Genomic DNA, 21,252 nt, shown 5'->3' on the forward strand with positions numbered 1-21,252 from the left:
AATTCATCGTGAATAGAAAAGTCAAATATCTATGATTGGACTGGGCATGGCAGAAATATTTTGAATTACGAGTTTTAGCGAACATCTAAGAGAGTTATGAAATTGTTCTACAAACTCACATTTCTTGGAGTATCATAATGATGATATAGTATCCCAGATATGTATCTCCAAACCTTGTTGGATTGTAATGATGATAAAATATTATGACGCCACTTATATTTTTGTGGATTATGCTTTAGTGACTACCGCTTTTACACCTCGCATAGAGGATCATCATGATCCGTTGAAATTGACACCATACGAGTTATGGCATAGGTATAAAAACCTTAATGAGTCCTTTCTTTAAATTTATCTAAGAGTTTTCGAACCAAAAATCGGATAATGTCTTTGTTATTATCCTAGAGTTTTAATTGGGAATTCTTCCCATGAGACAAAGACAAAAGTGTTTGTCAATATTTTCTAATTTCCGAGAAATTGTTTCTAGTGAAGTTATTGAGTGGGAGGACAAGATATGTAATTAGATAAGGTTTATGAATCTCTGTAGTATAATGACTTAGTGAGGTTTAGCTATAACGTGAATTGGCTCTTCCCCGAAGCTGCCACAACGATCATAGCTCCCATGACTACAAAGTGTTTTGCGCCTAATGGAGATCGAAGTACATATTGAACCTTGTAGCGGTATGGTTTACTTTGTGACTCAAATAAGTGATTTATGAAACAAAGGATTGATTTTGAAACAAATGATAAACCAACTACAAATCAGAAAAGAAGTTATGATGTGGCCTCTGACTCTGCTTAAATGCGGCTATTCGCCATGAAATCCAAGATAGATGAATACCTTTTTTGAAAGTAAAAAGGATCTATAAAATTGATGGACTTGGATGAAATATCCTTGAAGAAGTTCAACTTGCTCTAAAAGTTGTTTACTTAACAAAGTTCAAAAGAGTTGACTACGTTTACAAGATTAGATCTTCCAGTAGCAAATGCTTTAAAGTCTATATGGATTATTCTAGTAATCACTACATATTTCCTTTATGCGAAATATAGTTAGTAGGATGGCAAAAATACATTACTTATCAGAAGTATGTATTAAAGGTGTATACAAGATACAACCAAGAGTTTTGCTGGTCTGTGGATAATACCAGATAGGTATACAAAACTTCAATTGATGAAGTAAGTATCACGGAGTTGGAATCTTCACCAGATGAAATAGTCAAAGAGTTATTGATTTCATCGTAAACGATAGAAGAGGCTTGCATTTGCAAATAGAAATTAAGTGGAGCGCTTACCAGACATATTTATAATACTTTATGTAGATGACATATAATTGGTTATAAATGATGTAATTATATACTTGATTAAAAGGTTTCATTGAGAAATTAACTTCAATGAAAGAGGATGTATGGATCGAAACAAATTTTGTGAAGTCAAGCATCTATGAAGATAGATTTGAAACACATAATAAGTTTAAGTCAAAGTACATAGAATGGATATTGAAGTAGTTCAATATAGAAATATTAAGAAACAATGTTTTATCATGTGAAGTTTTAACAAGATTTGAGTGTATCTCGACACTCAAGATGAGTAAAAACACATGAGTGATTTTAGATCATGAATAATATGTAACATAATCAGATATCTTGTGCTTTAAAATGTTATGAGTATATACCTGGAATGATTCATTACAGATGATCAGCGGGGACTGACAAAAGAAGAATATCCTTGAGTACTTTAGAAGAACTAAAAGGATATATATATATATATATTTTTGTATGAAGTGATGATAAACAAATCGCATTGTGAAGGTGTTACAAAATCGATATTGGTTTTGTCACATATGAAAATAAAATTTCAAATCGTCAAAATTAGACTAAGTATTGTTTTAAAAGGTAGCACAAATGAGTCAGGAAGTTGTCTATGCTAGATTTAGAAGAGTTCTAAATATTCGTGATCTTATTCTTTAACAAAAGAAGGCAAGTAGTATGTCATTGTTTTGACAATGACAAAGTGATGTTAAGTCAAGAGGTTCTTTTGAGAGCTTGGTAGTAGTTCCTACGTAGTCAGAACTTTGAAGCCATATTGTGTGACAATATTAGTGATGACACTATTGCATCAGACCATGAATTAAGGTTCCGGCCATTTAAGACCAAACATATTTAATGCCCACTCATTTGGAAATGAGTGATGCGTTAAGCACGCAAATGAATTAAAAATGGTACATAATGCTTTCAAGCATGTCAGATCCGTTGACTAAAACTCTCCTATGAGCAGCATACATGCGATAAAGCACCATATGTCAAGGTGTTATATCTTTTACAAAATGTAAACTAGATTATTGACTCTAGTGCAAGTGGGAGACTGAAGGAGATATGTTCTAGGAGGCAATAATAAAGTGGTTATTATTTATATCTTTATGTTTATGATAAATGTTTATATATCATGCTAGAATTAGTATTAACCTAAAACATTAGTACATGTGTGATATGTAGACAAACAAAGAAGTCCTAGTATGCTTCCTCTTAAACTAGCTTGTTGATTAATGGATGATTAGCTTTCATAATCATGAACATTGGATGTTATTAATAACAAGGTTAATGTCATTGTGTGAATGATGTAATGGACACACCCAATTAAGCGTAGCATAAGATCTTCGTCATTAAGTTATTTGCTATAAGCTTTTCGGATACATAGTTACCTTCAGTCCCTTACACCATGAGATCATGCTAAATCACTTTATACCCGGAAAGGTACTTTGATTTTACACCAAACACTCACCTGCCAGAATGTGGTGGCTATAAAGGTGGGATTAAGTATCCGCAGCAGTGAGTTGAGGCATATGGATCAACAGCAGGATTTGTCCATCCCGGCATGACGGATAGATATACTCAAATGGGGCCCTCCTCGGTGGAATGTCGTCTAATATCTTGCAAGCATATGAATGAGTTCATAAGAGACCATGCATACCACGGCATTTATAAAGAGTACTTTGTCAGCGAGACCGAGGTTGAACACAGGTATAGAGTGATACACGAAGCATCAAAACCCTATCGGACAAGTAAAATATCGCGTGGACAAAGTGGGAATTGGTATTGTATGTGAATGGTTCATTCGATCACTAAAGTCATCGTTGAATATGTGGGAGCCATTATGGATCTCCGGTATCCCGCTATTGGTTATTGGTCGGAGTAAGTACTCAACCATGTCCGGGGATAGTCTCACTTCGAACCGTAGGGGTGAGTTACACTTTAAAGTTGGATGTTGGAAATGGTAGAACTTGAATATGGAATGGAGTTCGAATATTTGTTCGAGTCCTGGATGAGATCCCTGACATCACGCAGGAGTTCCTAATGGTCCGGAGAATAAGATTCATATATAAGGAAGTGCATATTCCCAAGTTTGGAAATGATCCCAAGTGCATTTATGGCAAGGTGTTCTAGAAGGTCTCTAGAAAAGTCCTAAGAATGGCACTTTGGAAAGTGGAGTCCCGAAGAGACTCCACTTGCATGACCAGCCAACTCCTAAAAGGAGGAGTCCAAGGTGGACTCCCTAGGGTGGCTTTCAAGCACAGCCCAGACTAAGGAAAGGTGGGAGTCTTCTCACCTGGGTAGGACTCCTCCTTGAGTAGGTTTCCCACATAAGGGAGGTTTTAAGTGTTGGGGTCTTATTCAAGACTTGACTAGAACTCTTGGGCTTCCACTGCAGGATATAATGAGGGCAGCATAGAGAGGGGCTGACCACTTCAAGCCTCCGCGCTCGGCCGCACCCCCAGAGGGCCGGCGCCCAAACCCCCTCTCTCTCCCAAACCCTAGCGGTCCTTCTCTCCTCCACCATATCCCGCAGACGCTTGCCGAAGCTCCGCCCGGATTTCTCTCCACCACCACCGGCCACCACGCCCGTCGTGGCCGCCCTCGGATTCAAGAAGGAGCGACACACTGGGCCTGCCCGCCTGGAACGGGAGGTGGACGCTGCCTTCATCAACAACCCAATGCGGTGACCGAGCAAGTACCGGATGCTGCCCTGGTCAGGAAGCGCCGGAACCGGGATCACGTGATCAAGATCTTCTACGCCGCTTGCAAGCGGCAAGTGATCGCTCATATCGTAGCAACAATGCGAGCCTCCTCTTGTAGGCTCGTGGGAATCTCTTCAAGGGTGAGACTCCGGGACCCCCTCGCTGCTACACGTCTTCTAGATTGCATCTTGGCTCTTGGATTGCGTGGTTCGCCGTAGGAAAATCTCTGGTTTTCTATGCAAACGTTATCCTGCTGGTAGTGACCTCCTGGAAGTCCTCGTGTTGCATCCCTCCTTTTTTTTGCGCCACGCCACTACATTCATGGTGAAGTTAGGACGATATTTTTTTGCGGGCACTCGTGCTCGCTTATTGGTGATGGGAAACGGTGGTGCGGATGAAAAGAGAGATGGACATGGTACAAAATAGAAGCGAGATAAAGAGCGGGAGGAGCAAGCATAAGGGAAAATGAGTGCATAACATGTTCGGATGTGCGATCATACTCAAAGCACTAAAGCACCTGGGATCCCCACTCGCACTCACGAAGTAATGCGTGCTTGGCTTAGAGTAGTACTAGGATGGGTGACCTCCTCGGAAGTCCTCGTGTTGCATCCCTCCTTTTTTGCGTCACGCGGGCGACATTCATGGTGAAGTTAGGACGATATTTTTTGCGGGCACTCGTGCTCGGCTATTGGTGATGGGAAACGGTGGTGTTGATGTGAAAAAGAGGATGGACATGGTACAATAGAGAGCAGGACATACAAGAGCCGGGAGGAGTGCCATATAAGTGGAAAATGAGTATGAGGAAGCAAACATGTCGGATGCGATCATGCCGGTCAGCATTCTAAAGCACCGGATCCCACTTTAACTCCGGTTAAGCGTGCTTGGGCGAGAGAGCAGTACTAGGATGGGGCACTTCCTGAAGTCCTCGTGTTTGGGCATCTGCCTCCTTTTTTGCGCGCTCACGCTGCGTATTATCTACATGGTGGTTAGGATCGATATTTTTTTGCGGGCACTGTGGTTCTACTGTCATTGGTGGATGGGGAAACGGGTGGTGCAGTGGATGAAAAAGAGGGGATGGACATGGTACAAAATAGAGCAGATAAAGAGCGGGAGGAGCAAGTACATAAGGGAAATCGAACCAGTGCATAACATGTCGGATGCGATCATACTCAAAGATCTAAAGCACCGGATCTCCACTCTAACTGGTTGTTGCTTAAGTGCAGAGTAGTACTTAGGATGGGTGGACCGATGGCGTGTATTTCCACACGTTGCTGGTTGGGCAACCCTAAGAGGAAGGTAATGATGCGCACAGCAGCAAGTTTTCCTCGTGAAAGAAACCAAGGTTTATCGAACTGTGAGGAGCCAAGAAGCACGTTGAAGGTTGATGGCAAGTGGATGTAGTGCGGGCGCAACACCAGGATTCCAAGGCCAACGTGGAACCTCGTGCACAACACAAATCAAAGTACTTTGCCCCAACGCAAAACAAGGTTGAGTTGTTGTCACAATCTCACCTGTGCTTGCTGTAGAAACAAAGGATTAACTGTATTGTGTGGAAGATGATTGTTTGGTGCAGAAACGAAGAGGAACAAGTATTGCAAGAGATTGTATTTCGGTGAAGAGTGAAATTGGACCGGGGTCACACGGTTCACTAGAGGTGTCTCTCCCATAAGATTTAACAGCATGTTGGGTGAACAAATTACGATGCTTGGGCAATTAACAAATAAAGAGAGTATGACAATGGCACATACATATCATGATGAGTATAGTGAGATTTAATTGGGCATTACGACAAAGTACAGAGACCGCCATCCAACTGCATCTATGCTCAAAAAGTCCACCTTTCAAAGTTATCATCCTAACTCCCTTCCAGTATTAAGTTGCAAAGTAACAGACAATTGCATTAAGTGATGGTGCGTAATGTAATCAACAACTACATCCTTAGACATAGCATCAATAAGTTTTATCCCTAGTGGCTTGTGACAAAGCACAACACAACCTTAGAACTTTCACATCACTTGTCACCTGTGTCAATGCGGGCATGAACCCACCATCGAGTGCCTCAGTACTCCCTCTTGGAGTTCTGACAAGCATCTACTTTTAGCCAGTAGCATCTACTAGTAACGTGAGAGCATGCAAGATCATAAACAACACATACAAGCATAACTTTGATAATCAACATGTCAACAAGTATTCTCTATTCATCGGATCCCAACAAACGCAACATATATAATTAACGAGATAGAGTGATCTTGATCATGTTAGGCAGCTCATGCAAGATCCGACATAATGATAGCACAATGGGGAGAAGACAACCATCTAGCTCTGCTATGGACCCATAGTCCAGTGGGTAGACTACTCCCACACATCACAACCGGAGGCGCACAATGAAGCAGGCGTAGAGTCCTCCAGAGATGATCTCCTCCAAGCAGGTGTGCCGGAGGCGATCTCCTGGATCCCCCGAGATGGGATCGGTGTTGGCGAGCGTTCTCTGGAAGGTTTTCCGTATCGTGGTTCTCAGATGCACTGGGGTTTCGTCACGTGGAGGGCTATTTGTAGGCGGAAGAGGGCAGGTCAAGAAGCGGGCATCGGGGCTCACACCATAAAATGGCCGCGCGCGGCCGAGGTGGGTGCCGCGCCGCCTAGGGTTTGGCCACACCCGTGGCCAGCCTCTTTCGTCTCCTCCTTCGGACTTCCTGGAAGCTTCGTGGAAAAAATTTGGCCCCTGGGCTTTGATTCTCGTCCAATTCTCGAGAATAATTTCCTTACTAGGATTTCAGAAACCAAAAACAGCAGAAACTTGACAATCAGCACTTCTTATCTTGTTAATAGGTTAGTTCCGAGAAAATGCCAACGAATATGACATAAAGATGTGCATAAAACATGTAGATAACATCAATAATGTGGCATGGAACATAAGAAATTATCAAGTCACGCTTCGAGACGATCTTGAGCATCCCCAAGCTTAGTTCTACTGCTTTCGTCTCCAGTGTCGGTAAATAACGAGCAAACACGGATAATTTACGGAGTGACATGCCACTCATAATCTTGATCATACTATTTTGTAAAGCATATGTAGTGGAATGCTAAAACGATCAAAACAATGTATATGACATGAGTAAACAAGTGAATCCATAAAGCAAAGACTTTTCATGAATAGCACTTCAAGACAAGCATCAATTAGTCTTGCATAAGAGAGTTAACTCATAAAGCAATAATTCAAAGTAAAGGCATTGAAGCAACACAAAAAAGAAGATTAAGTTTCTAAGTATTTGCTTTCAACTTGTAACATGTATATCTCATGGATATTGTCAACATAGAGTAATATAATAAGTGCAATAAGCAAGTATGTAGGAATCAATGCACAAATACACAAGTGTTTAGCAGCTTCTGAGGTAGGAGAGAAATAGGTGAACTGACTCAACATTGAAAGTAAAAGAATGGTCCTCCCAGTAGAGGAAAAAGCATCGATTGCTATATTTGTGCTAGAGCTTTGATTTTGAAAAACACTGAAACAATTTTGTCAACGGTAGTATTATCAAAGCATATGCATCATGTAAACTATATCCTTTGATAAGTTGCAAGCCTCATGCATAGTGTACTCAATAGTGCCCGCAGACCTTGTATCCTAAATGATAAGCTTGGACTACCAGATCATCACAATGCATTGTTTTTACCAAGTGTCACAAGGGGTACCTCTACTACGCGTACTGCAGAAAGCGTCTAAGGAGAAAGCTCGCATTGGATTTCTCGCTATTGATTATTCTTCAACTTAGACATCCATACCTGTGGGACAACATAGACATACAGATAATGGACTCCTCTTTTATGCATAAGGCATATACTAACAACATGTTAATAATTTTCTCATTTGAGATTGAGGATATATGTCCAAAATCGCAAACTTCCACCATGGATCATGGCTTTAGTTAAGCGGTCTAATGTTCTTCTCTAACATATGCATGCTTAACCATAAGGTGCGTAGATCTCTCTTACTTCGTACAAGACGGACATGCATAAAGCAACTCACATGAAATTCAACAATGAATAGTTGATGGGCGTCCCCATGAACATGGTTATCGCCATATTTAACAAGCAAACTTAATAAGAGATAAAGTGCATAATTACATATTCAATACCATGCAATAGTTTTCAAACTATTTTGTCCCATGAGCTATATATTGCAAAAATGGTGGGAATGATGGAATTTTAAAGCGTGCACGCACTCAAGCAATTTACTTTGGAATGAAGCTAATAAATACTCATGTAGTAGGTAGGTATGGTGGACAACAAATGGCATTATTTAGTAAGGTTGGCTCAAGTATTTTGGATGCATTTAGAAGTATTACTCCTTCGATACAAGGTTTAGAAGCTAGCAAGGCTTATTTGAAACGAAACATTTAAGGATGAACCGGTGCAGCTTAAAACTCACATAACAAGACCATATTGAAAACATTCAGAAGTATTCTCATGTACAACTGTCTTCCTTGTTGTTCAAACCTTCAATACTAGAAATTATCTAGACCTTAGAGAAACCAAATAATGCAAACCAAAACTTTAGTGCATGCTCTCATGTATTTCTTCATTCAATAGGGTGCAAAGCATATGATGCAAGAGCTTAAACATGAGTATCAACAATTGCCAAGTATCAAGTCCATTACCCAAGACATTTATAGCAATTACTACATGTATCATTTTTCCAATTCCTAACCATATAACAATTCTAACGAAGGAGAAACTTCGCCATGAATACTTATGAGTAGGAAACCACAAGGACATACTTGTCCATATGCTACAGCGGAGCGTGTCTCTCTCCCATAAAGTGAATGCTAGGATCCATTTTAGATTCAAACAAAAACAAAAAACAAAAACAAACCGACGCTCCAAGAAAAGCACATACAGATGTGATGGAATAAAAATATAGTTTCAGGGGAGTGAAGACCTGATAATGTTGTTTGATGAAAGAAGGATGCCTTTGGGCATCTGACCCAAGTCTTAGACGCTTGAGTCTCTTTTTGATATATAGGTAAGAACCACCTGCAGGCATCCCCAAGCTTCTAGAGCTTTCTTACCTCCTTAGACTCATGCTGTGCATCCATACTCCTCTATCTTGATCCTTGAAAAACTTCCTCCACACCAAACTCGAAACAACCTCATTAGAGGGTTAGTGCATTTCAATATAAATTGGACATATTCAGAGGTGACACAATCATTCTTAACACTTCTGGACATTGCATAATGCTACATGGACATTAGTGGATCAAAGAAATTCATCCAAACATAGCAAAAGAGGCAATGCGAAATAAAAGGCAGAGATCTACGCTTTCAAAACAGAACAGTTCGTATTGACGAATTTTTAAAATGGCAACCTCAGACTCTGCTCAGATGAAAATGCTCAAATTGAATGAAAGTTGGCAAGTACATATCTGAGGATCATGCACGTAAGCATTGGCTTAATTTTCTGGAGGCTACCTACAGGGAGGGTGGACCCAGATTCGTGACAGCAAAGAAATCTGGAACTGTGCAGTAATCCAAATCTAGTACTTACTTTTCTATCAACGGCTTAATCTTGGCACAACAAAACACAAAACTTAAGATAAGGGAGAGCTGTTGCTACAGTAGTAAACAACTTCCAAGACACAAAAAATAAAAACAAAGTACTGTAGGTAAAAACATGGGTTGTCTCCCATAAGCGCTTTTCTTGCTAACGACTCAGCTAGGCGAGAAAGTGTGTATCAGAAGTATTATCAAGAGACGGCTATGTCAACACATCATAATTTGTTCTCAATAATAGAACTGCAAAAGGTACCCCTTCATTCTCTTTTCTAGGGAAGTGTTCCATACCTTTTCTTTGAGAGGAAATTGATATTTTATATTACCTTCCTTCATATCAATGATAGCACCAACAATTCGAAGAAAAGGTTCCTTCCTAATATAATGGGACAAGATGCATTGCATTCAATATCCAAGACAAACAAAATCAACGGGGGACAAGGTTATTGTTAACGGTAGAAAATGCGAACATTATCAACCTTACCCAAAGGTTTCTTTGTAGAATGACTCAAGCTAAGATTAACATCCAAATAACAATTCTTTTCAAATGCGGTGGCAAGTCAAGCATATTATAAATTTTCTTAGGCATATACAAAATACTTGGCAACCAAGACTCACATAAAAGCCCATTACAATCAAAATCTTTAACCTTCTATTCTTAATGATGGGCTCCCAACCATCCTCTAGCCTTTTAGGAAATAGAGGCTTCACGCTCTAGTTTCTCTTCTCTAGCTTTTTATGAGAGCATTTTGTAATATGATGCGTGCAAGCCAAATTTATAACACTAGCATTAGGACTTTTAGCAAGTTTTTGCAAGAACTTTATAACTTCAGAGATGTGGCAATCATCAAAATTCAAACCATTATAATCTAAAGCAATGGGACTACTATCCCCAATGTTGCTGAAAAATTTCAAGCAGCTTTATCACAGCAAGTGGCTTTCAGCGATTTTAGCAAAATTTGCAGCGTTTTTCGCTACTTGCATTAGAAGTGGAAACATTGCTAACACCAATTCTTTTATTAGTATGAGTAGGAGGTGCAGCAACATGTGTAGCATTAGCATTACTAGTGGTGGTAATAGTCCAAACTTAGTAGCTTACATTCTTCTCTTTAGCTGTTAGTTTTTCATTTTCTTCTCTTATCCCACCTAGCACGCAGCTTCAGCCATTAATCTTATATTCTCATTAATTCTAACTTGAATGGCATTTGCTGTAGTAACAATTTTATTATGATGATTCTCATTAGGCAAAACTTTTGATTTCAAAAGATCAAACATCAATGCTAAACAAGACTATCGACTTTAGAAGCAAGTATATCAATTTTCCCAAGCTTTTCTTCAATGTGACTTGTTAAAGAGCAGTTTTGTGTAGTAATAAATTCTTTAAGCATGGCTTCAAAGTCCAGGGGGTGAATTCCTATATTATTGTTGTAAGAATTCCTATAAGAATTACCAGTAGCCGTTGCCATTATTATAAGGATATGGCCTATAGTTGTTACTAGAATTGTTCCTAAGAAGCATTGTTGTTGAAATTATTATTTTTAATGAAGTTTACATCAACATGTTCTTCTTAGGTGCAACCAATGAAGCTAATGGAACATTATTAGGATCAATATTAGTCCTATCATCTCACCAAGCATAGACATAATAGCATCAATCTTATCACTCAAGGAAGAGGTTTCTTCTACGTGACAAATTTCACACTTCTTACCTTGTGGAGCTCTCTTTTCCGTGTGCTGCATCTCAGAGTAATTGATCATCAGTATTATCAAGAAGCTTTGTTGCTTCACCAAGAGTGATGTGACATAAAGGTACCTCAGCAGCCTGAATCCAATAAATCTCCGTGAAGAAAAATTTAGTCCACACTTGCATAGAAGGTTTTGATAATCATCCAAGTAGTCGGTACCCATGGGTTGGGCAATTTTTAACCGAGAGATTTCATTCTTTTCCCAAGCTTGAGCAACATGTTCAGTATCTAATTGTTTAAAATTCATTATGCTACTCCTCAAAGATATAATTTACTAGCAGGGATAATATCTACCAATAAAAGGCATCCTTGCATTTAGTCCATGAATCAATACTATTCTTTAGGCAATGAGATAGCAACCAATCTTTAGCCTTCTTCCTCTTAATGAGAAAGGGAACAATTTTAATTTTATAATGTCACCATCTACATCCTTATACTTTTGCATTTCTACATAATTCAACAAAATTATTAGGATGGGTGATACGTCTCCAACGTATCTATAATTTCGATGTTCCATGCTTGTTTTATGACAATACCAACATGTTTTGTTCACACTTTATATCATTTTTATGCGTTTCCCGGAACTAACCTATTGACGAGATGCCGAGAGGCCAGTTGCTGTTTTCTGTTGTTTTTGGTTTCAGAAATCCTAGTAAGGAAATATTTTCGGAATCGGACGTAAATCAATTCCTGGGATCTTATAATTTCGCGAAGCTTCCAAGAGCACTGAGAAAGGCCGCAGGGGGTGCCGGGGGGCCCCACACCCTAGGGCGGCGCTGCCCAAGGGGGCACGCCTATGGTTTGGGCAGCCCAGGCCCCCTCCGACTCCGATTCTTCGCCTATTTAAGCCATCGTGACCTAAAACTTCGACACCGATTGACGAAACTTGAGAAAGACTCAGGACGCCGCCACATCGCGAAACTCCAATTCGGGGACTGAAGTCTCTGCTCCGGCACTCTGCTCTGAGCGGGGAAGTGCCCCGGAAGGCTTCTCCATCGACACCGCTGCCATCTCCACCGCCATCTTCATCACCGCTGTCGGCTCCCATGAGGAGGAGTAGTTCTCCATCGAGGCTCGGGGCTGTACCGGTAGCTATGTGGTTCATCTCTCTCCCATGTACCTCAATACAATGATCTCATGAGCTGCTTTACATGATTGAGATTCATATGAGTTTGTATCACAATTTATCTATGTGCTACTCTAGCAAAGTTATTAAAGTAGTTCTATTCCTCCCTGACGTGTGTAAAGGTGACTGATGTGTGCACCGTGTTAGTACTTGGTTTATGCTATGATCATGATCTCTTGTAGATTGCGAAGTTAACTATTGCTATGATAATATTGATGTGATCTATTCCTCCTACATATGCATGAAGGTGACAGTGTGCATGCTATGCTAGTACTTGGTTTAGTCTCATGATCTATCTTACACTAAAAGGTTACTAAAATATGAGCATTATTGTGGAGCTTGTTAACTCCCAAGACATTGAGGGTTCGTGTAATCCTACGCAATGTGTTCATCATCCAACAAAAGTGTAGAGTATGCATTTATCTATTCTGTTATGTGATCAATGTTGAGAGTGTCCACTAGTGAAAGTGTAATCCCTAGGCCTTGTTCCTAAATATCGCTTATCGCTGCTTGTTTACTTGTTTCTTTGTGTTATTATCAACTGCAATACTACCACCATCAACTACACGCCAGCAAGCTATTTTAAGCGGCACCGTTGCTACTGCTCATACTTATTCATACCACCTGTATTTCACTATCTCTTCGCCGAACTAGTGCACCTATTTGGTGTGTTGGGGACACAAGAGACTTCTTGCTTTGTGGTTGGTTGCATGAGAGGGATATCTTTGACCTCTTCCTCCCTGAGTTCGATAAACCTTGGGTGATCCACTTAAGGGAAAACTGTCAGTCTGTTCTACAAACCTCTGCTCTTGGAGGCCCAACACTGTCTACAGGAAATGAGGGGAACGTAGACATCAAGCACTTTTTCTCGGCGCTCGTTGTCAGGAGGAAAGGTAAAAGGTACTCACACTCCGACCTCGGCTACCAAGCTATTTTCCGCCATTGTAAGTACTCGAAGCTATTTCCTTTAGATCCTGCAATTGCAACTTTTTGTTTCTTGTTTACACTAGCTAGGCATAATGGAAAACAACAAAAAAATTTGTTATCTTTTTTATCTTTTTCCAGATTTAGAATTGTTTGATGCTAAAATTAAAAACCTATGGAACCTTATTTGCATGTTAGTAGCGATGTTATTAGTATGAATGCAATTATTTGCTAATGCTATGGAGAAGTCTAAGCTTGGGGAAGCTAGTTTTGTGGATCTTTTTAGCTTCCCATCTTTAGGGGAGAAAATTTGTTCGATAATGCTTTATCTCCCATATGCGATAACTCTAATGATGCTTCGATATTTTGAATCCACCTGCTGAAAGTATTCCGTGATAAAATACCTATGAAAATTATTGAACGTGTTATGGACAATCACAATAAAGGGGATGAACTGTCCATCCTAGAGATCATTTACTGCTTTTGCAACGAATTATATGGTTATTCAAGTGTGCAGGTATCTCTATGGATGAAGTGAAGAAGAAGCTATTCTCCGCTTTATTGTCTGGTTAAAGCGGCGCATTGGTATAAATTGTTGGAGAATAGGCATTCTCTTGGTTGGGAGGAAATTGCATCTCTCTTTTATTCTAAATTTTATCCTCCTCATGAAGTGCATATTGATAGGAATTATATTTATAACTTTTATCCTCGTGATGGAGAGAGTATTTCTCAAGCGTGGGGGAGATTGAAGTCACTAATGCTCAAATGTCCCATTCATGAGCTCACCGTAATGTTATTGTTAATAATTTTTATGCGAGGCTTTCAGGACAACACAAGGACTATCTGGATGCGTGTTCGGATGGATCTTTCACAAGCAAGGAGGTTGAAGCTAGGTGGGACCTTCTTGATCGGATTGAGGACAACGCTGAAGGATGGGAGAACGACAAAGGTAAAGAGTCGTGTATAAATTATGATTATGAATGCATTGAAGCTTTTATGGATACCGATAAATTTCGAAATATGAGTGCTACTTATGGTCTTGACTCTCAAGTTGCTGCAAATCTTTATAAAGCCTTTGCTTCTCATTTTGAATTGCCAAGGAAGAATTTTGATAAGTATCATGAACCTTTTAAAGAGGCTTGCATGAAGAATGAAATTGTTGTTAATTATTGCCATAAGCATGCTCAAACTCCTAAGAGTGCTATTTCCTATAAGCATGTTAATTTTTGTGGGATACATAGACCTTGTGGAATTAATCAAATCAAAGATGAATATTGTATCCATCATGCTAATAAAAAAACTAGAAAGTGGTTTAGGGCTCTAGATGATCTTGGTAAAAAAGTTTGCGCCCTCTATCCTTTTATTTGTGAAGTTTGCCATGAAGTGGGTCATTTTAATTTTCAATGCTCCTCCAATGATAATTTGAACCCAATGAGTGCTGCAAATTTGTATTGTGATGATGAAATTACTCCTAATCAGCATGATGAACTTACTCTATTCTTGGGGTGTGAAGAACTGTCGAGAAAAATCTCTTTGTTACATATGAGTGATCTTGATATTGATGATGTCTTGCATGGGTGTTTTTCTTATTGCATTGATAATAGCCATACAAATACTTACATACAAAATATTTTAGAAGATGACACCTTGCCAAAATATGATAGGACCGCTGTGTGTTTTCAACTAATTAATGAAAAGGAGGGGTCCTCCCAAGTTTCTTCTATTGTTTCTGAAAGTAAATCAGGTTATGCGGACAAGCCACCCTTCAAGCCTCTCACTCCTGAAGAAGGGAACGAGGAAAAGGAGAAGGAGAAGAAGAAGAAGGGAACGAAGAAGAAGAAGAAGAATAAGGGGAATAAAAAGAAAGAGGTAACAGCATATCCCCGCGTATATGAGATAATGATAGGTAACCGTAAGTATGTTGCTCCTGATGATTATTGTGATAATGAATCTGAATACGATGATCTTCCTATGCCCTTTACATACATTAGCAATCATGATTTGAATGAGCACACTACTTTTGATATTGCAAATCTCTGGGAAATTAATTCTGAAAATGATGATGATAATAATTGCCATAGTGTCGATTAAGCTATCCATGCTTCCTCCCATAATGATATAGAAAGCTCTAAGCTTGGGGAAGAGGTGTTTGAAAATCCTTTAGCTACTGGTCATTATGTTCTTGATACATCTCCTTCCAATAACAATGATGGTATGGATAACGGATAAACCGAATCGTGAAAGATAACTATTTTATTTCCTATGATGATAATGTGCCTCCGATCTCTCGATGATTATTACTAAAGGATGCTATGATATAGGTTCTAACTATCCTTATGAAACTTGTCATAGTCATGATTGGGTTACCAAAAACAATTCCCTTAATATGCAACTTGTTTACCATGTTCAAATTCTTGATAATAATCTTGCTCCAATTACTATTAATGAGAATAACTCTTCTTATGCTAAATTTAATGATACTTCTATGCATATGAACCATGATAAGAATGTTTTAAGTGATGGGTATATTGTGGATTTCATCAATGATGCTACTGAAAGTTATTATGAGAGAGGGAAATATGGTCGTATGCATCTTAATAATATTAAGTTTCCCCTCTTTATGTTGAGAATCTTGAAGTTACTCGTGTTTTATCCTCTTATGCTTGTCACTTTGTTCTTCATGAATTCATTTGTGTACAAGATTCCTCTTCATAGGAAGCATGTTAGACTTAAATGCGCTTTTTGAATTTGCCTTTTGATGCTCTCTTTTGCTTCAAATATTATTTTCATGAAAGTGCATCATTAAAATCTGCTGAGCCCATCTTAATGACTATAAAGAAAAGAACTTCTTGGGAGATAACCCATGTGTTATTTTGCTACAGTACTTTGTTTTTATTTTGTGTCTTGGAAGTTGTTTACTACTGTAGCAACCTCTACTTATCTTAGTTTTGTGTTTTGTTGTGCCAAGTAAAGCCTCTAATCAAAGGTTGATACTAGATTTGGATTTCTGCGCAGGAACAGATTTCTATCTGTCACGAATCTGGGCTGTTTTCTCTGTAGAAAAATCAGAAAAAATATGCCAATTTACGTGCGCTGCTCCTCAGATATGTACGCAACTTTTATTAGTTTTGAGTTTTCTGATCTGAGCAACGGAAGTATTTATTAGAAATTCGTCTTTTCGGACTGTTCTGTTTTGACAGATTCTGCCTTTTATTTCGCATTGCTTCTTTCGCTGTGTTGGGTGCATTTCTTTGTTCCATTACCTTCCAGTAGCTTTGAGCAATGTCCAGAAGTGTTAAGAATGATTGTGTCACCTCTGAACATGTGAGTTTTTGATTATGTACTAACCCCTCTAATGAAGTTTATGAGAAGTTTGGTGTGAAGGAAGTTTTCAAGGGTCAAGAGAGGAGGATGATATACTATGATCAAGAAGAGTGAACGCTCTAAGCTTGGGGATGCCCCGGTGGTTCACCCCTGCATATTCTAAGAAGACTCAAGCTGTTTAAGCTTGGGGATGCCCAAGGCATCCCCTTCTTCATCGACAACATTATCAGGTTTCTCCCCTGAAACTATATTTTTATTCCGTCACATCTTATGCACTTTACTTGGAGCGTCTGTATGTTTCTTGTTTTTGTTTTTGTTTGAATAAATGCTTGTGTGGGAGAGAGACACGCTCCGCTGGTTCGTATGAACACATGTGTTCTTAGCTTTTAATTTTCATGGCGAAGGTTGAAACTGCTTCGTTAATTATTATATGGTTGGAAACGGAAAATGCTACATGTAGTAATTGGTATGATGTCTTGAATAACTTGATACTTGGCAATTGTTGTATCTTGTTTAAGCTCTTGCATCATAAACCTTGCACCCATTAGTGAAGAAATACATAGAGCTTGTTAAAATTTGGTTTGCATGAGTGGTTTCTCTAGAGTCTAGATATTTTCTAGTAAGATGTTTGAACAACAAGGAAGACGATGTATAGTTTTATAATGCTTGTAATATGTCTTTTATCTGAGTTTTGCTGTACTAGTTCGTGCTTGTGTTTGCTTCAAACAACCTTGCTAGCCTAAACCTTGTATCGAGAGGGAATACTTTCATACATCCAAATTCTTGAGCCAAACAACACTATGCCATTTGTGTCCACCATACCTACCTACTACATGGTATTTCCCGCCATTCCAAAGTAAATTGTTTGAGTGCTACCTTTAAAATTCCACCATTCACCTTTTGCAATATATAGCTCATGGGACAAATAGCTTAAAAACTATTGTGGTATTGAATATGTACTTATGCACTTTATCTCTTATTAAGTTGCTTGTTGTGCGATAACCATGTTCACTGGGGACGCCATCAACTACTCTTTGTTGAATTTCATGTGAGTTGCTATGCATGTTCGCCTTGTCTGAAGTAAGAGCGATCTACCACCCTATGGTTAAGCATGCATATTGTTAGAGAAGAACATTGGGCCGCTAACTAAAGCCATGATCCATGGTGAAAGTTTCAGTTTTGGACATATATCCTCAATCTCAAATGAGAAAATTATTAATTGTTGTTACATGCTTATGCATAAAAGAGGAGTCCATTATCTCTGTTGTCTATGTTGTCCCGGTATGGATGTCTAAGTTGAGAATAATCAATAGCGAGAAATCCAATGCGAGCTTTCTCCTTAGACCTTTGTACAAAGCGGCATAGAGGTACCCCTTTGTGACACTTGGTTAAAACATGTGCATTGTGATGATCCGGTAGTCCAAGCTAATTAGGACAAGGTGCGGGCACTATTAGTATACTATGCATGAGGCTTGCAACTTGTAAGATATAATTTACATGATACATATGCTTTATTACTACCGTTGACAAAATTGTTTCATGTTTTCAAAATAAAAGCTCTAGCACAAATATAGCAATCGATGCTTTCCTCTTTGAAGGACCATTCTTTTACTTTTATTGTTGAGTCAGTTCACCTATCTCTCTCCACCTCAAGAAGCAAACATTTGTGTGAACTGTGCATTGATTCTTATATACTTGCTTATTGCATTTGTTATATTGCTTTGCATTGACAACTATCCCTGAGATATACATGTTACAAGTTGAAAGCAAATCACTGAAACTTAATCTTCCATAGTGTTGCTTCAATACCTTTACTAAGAATTTATTGCTTTATGAGTAACTCTTATGCAAGACTAATTGATGCTTGTCTTGAAAGTACTATTCATGAAAAGTCTTTGCTATATGATTCAATTGTTTACTCATTGCATTTACATTGTTTCTAATCGCTGCATTCATCTCATAAGCTTTACAATGGTATGATTAAGATTATGATGGTAGCATGTCACCTCGTAAATTATCTTTTATCGTTTACCTACTCGAGGACGAGTAGGGAACTAAGCTTGGGGATGCCGATAACGTCTCCAACGTATCTATAATTTCCGATGTTCCATGCTTGTTTTATGACAATACCAACATGTTTTGTTCACACTTTATATCATTTTTATGCGTTTTTAGAACTAACCTATTGACGAGATGCCGAGAGGCCGCTTCTTTTTTTCGTTATTTTTGGTTTCAGAAATCCTAGTAAGGGAAATATTTTCGGAATCGGACGAAATCAATTCCGGGATCTTATAATTTCGCTAAGCTTCCGTGAGCAGGAGAAAGGCCGTAGGGTGCCCGGGGGCCCCACACCCTAGGCGCGGCGCGGTCTAAGGGGGGCGCGCCCCCTATGGTTTGGGCAGCCTGTGCCCCTCCGACTCCGATTCTTCGCCTATTTAAGCCATCGTGACCTAAAACTTCGACACCGATTGACGAAACTCCGTAAAGACTCCCGGGGACGCCGCCACATCGCGAAACTCCAATTCGGGGGACAGAGTCTCTGTTCCGGCACCCCGCCGGAGCGGGGAAGTGCCCGGAAGGCTTCTCCATCGACACCGCTGCCATCTCCACCGCCATCTTCATCACCGCTGCTGCTCCCATGAGGAGGGAGTAGTTCTCCATCGAGGCTCTGGGGCTGTACCGGTAGCTATGTGGTTCATCTCTCTCCCATGTACCCTCAATACAATGATCTCATGAGCTGCTTTACATGATTGAGATTCATATGAGTTTGTATCACAATTTATCTATGTGCTACTCTAGCAAAGTTATTAAAGTAGTTCTATTCCTCCCGCACGTGTGTAAAGGTGACAGTGTGTGCAACTGTGGTTAGTACTTAGTTTATGCTATGATCATGATCTCTTGTAGATTGCGAAGTTAACTATTGCTATAATAATATTGATGTGATCTATTCCCTCCTACATATGCATGAAGGTGACAAACAGGTGCAATGCTATGCTAGTACTTGGTTTAGTCTCGTTGATCTATCTTACACTAAAGGTTACTAAAATATGAGCATTATTGTGGAGCTTGTTAACCCTAAGCATTGAGGGTTCGTGTAATCCTACGCAATGTGTTCATCATCCAACAAAAGTGTAGAGTATGCATTTATCTATTCGTTATGTGATCAATGTTGAGAGTGTCCACTAGTGAAAGTGTAATCCCTAGGCCTTGTTCCTAAAGATCGCTATCGCTCGCTTGCTTGTTTATCGTTTTCTATCAGAAAGTTATTACCATGCAATACTACCACCATCAACTACACGCCAAAGAAGCTATTTTCTAGCACCGTTGCTACCGTCATACTTATTCATACCACCCGTATTTCACTATCTCTTCGTAGAACTAGTGCACCTATTTGGTGTGTTGGGGACACAAGAGACTTCTTGCTTTGTGGTTGCAGGGGTTGCATGAGAGGGATATCTTTGACCTCTTCCTCCCCGAGTTCGATAAACCTTGGGTGATCCACTTAAGGGAAAACTTGTCATTGCTGTTCTACAAACCTCTGCTCTTGGAGGCCCAACACTGTCTACGGGAAAGGAGGGGGAACGTAGACATCAATGGGCAGCAGACATCATCGTAACTAACACTGTAAATTGCTCTCGCATAACAAGATTCAAGAAAGCAGTGTTTAATTTCAAAGAATTCTGCTTTGTAGTAGCAGGTGGAGCAATAGGTGTGCATAAGAAATCATTATTATTTGTGGTTGTGAAGTCACACAACTTAGTATTTTCAGCGTTGGCCATTTTAGCAACAGTAAATAAAGCAAACTAGATAAAGTAGATGCAAGTAAACTAATTTTTTGTGTTTTTGATATAGCAAACAAGATAGCAAATAAAGTAAAACTAGCAACTAATTTTTTTGTATTTTGATTTAGTGCAGCAAACAAAGTAGTAAATAAAACTAAGCAAGACAAAAACAAAGTAAAGAGATTGAGAAGTGGAGACGCCCCTTGCAGCGTGTCTTGATCTCCCCGGCAACGGCGCCGTAAAATATGCTTGATGGCGTGTATTTCACACGTTCGTTGGGCAACCCCAAGAGGAAGGTATGATGCGCACAGCAGCAAGTTTTCCCTCGTAAAGAAACCAAGGTTTATCGAACCAGGAGGAGCCAAGAAGCACGCTTGAAGGTTGATGGCGGCGGGATGTGAGTGCGGCGCAACACCAGGGATTCCGGCGCCAACGTGGAACCTTGCACAACACAACCAGTACTTTGCCCCAACGAAATGCTGAGGTTGTCAATCTCACCGGCTTGCTGTAACAAAGGATTAACCGTATTGTGTGGAAGATGATTATTTGCAGAAAACAGAGAACAAGTATTGCAAGAGATTGTATTTCAAAGAAGAGAATTGGACCGTCCACAGCTCACTAGAGGTGTCTCTCCCATAAGACGAACAGCATGTTGGGTGAACAAATTATGCTTAGGCAATTGACAATAAAGAGAGCATGACAATGCACATACATATCATGATGAGTATAGTGAGATTTAATTGGGCATTACGACAAAGTACATAGACCGCCATCCAATCGCATCTATGCCTAA

The sequence above is a fragment of the Lolium perenne genome, unplaced genomic scaffold, assembly GCF_019359855.2.
Source record: "Lolium perenne isolate Kyuss_39 unplaced genomic scaffold, Kyuss_2.0 unplaced63, whole genome shotgun sequence".
In the NCBI taxonomy this organism is placed as follows: domain Eukaryota; kingdom Viridiplantae; phylum Streptophyta; class Magnoliopsida; order Poales; family Poaceae; genus Lolium; species Lolium perenne.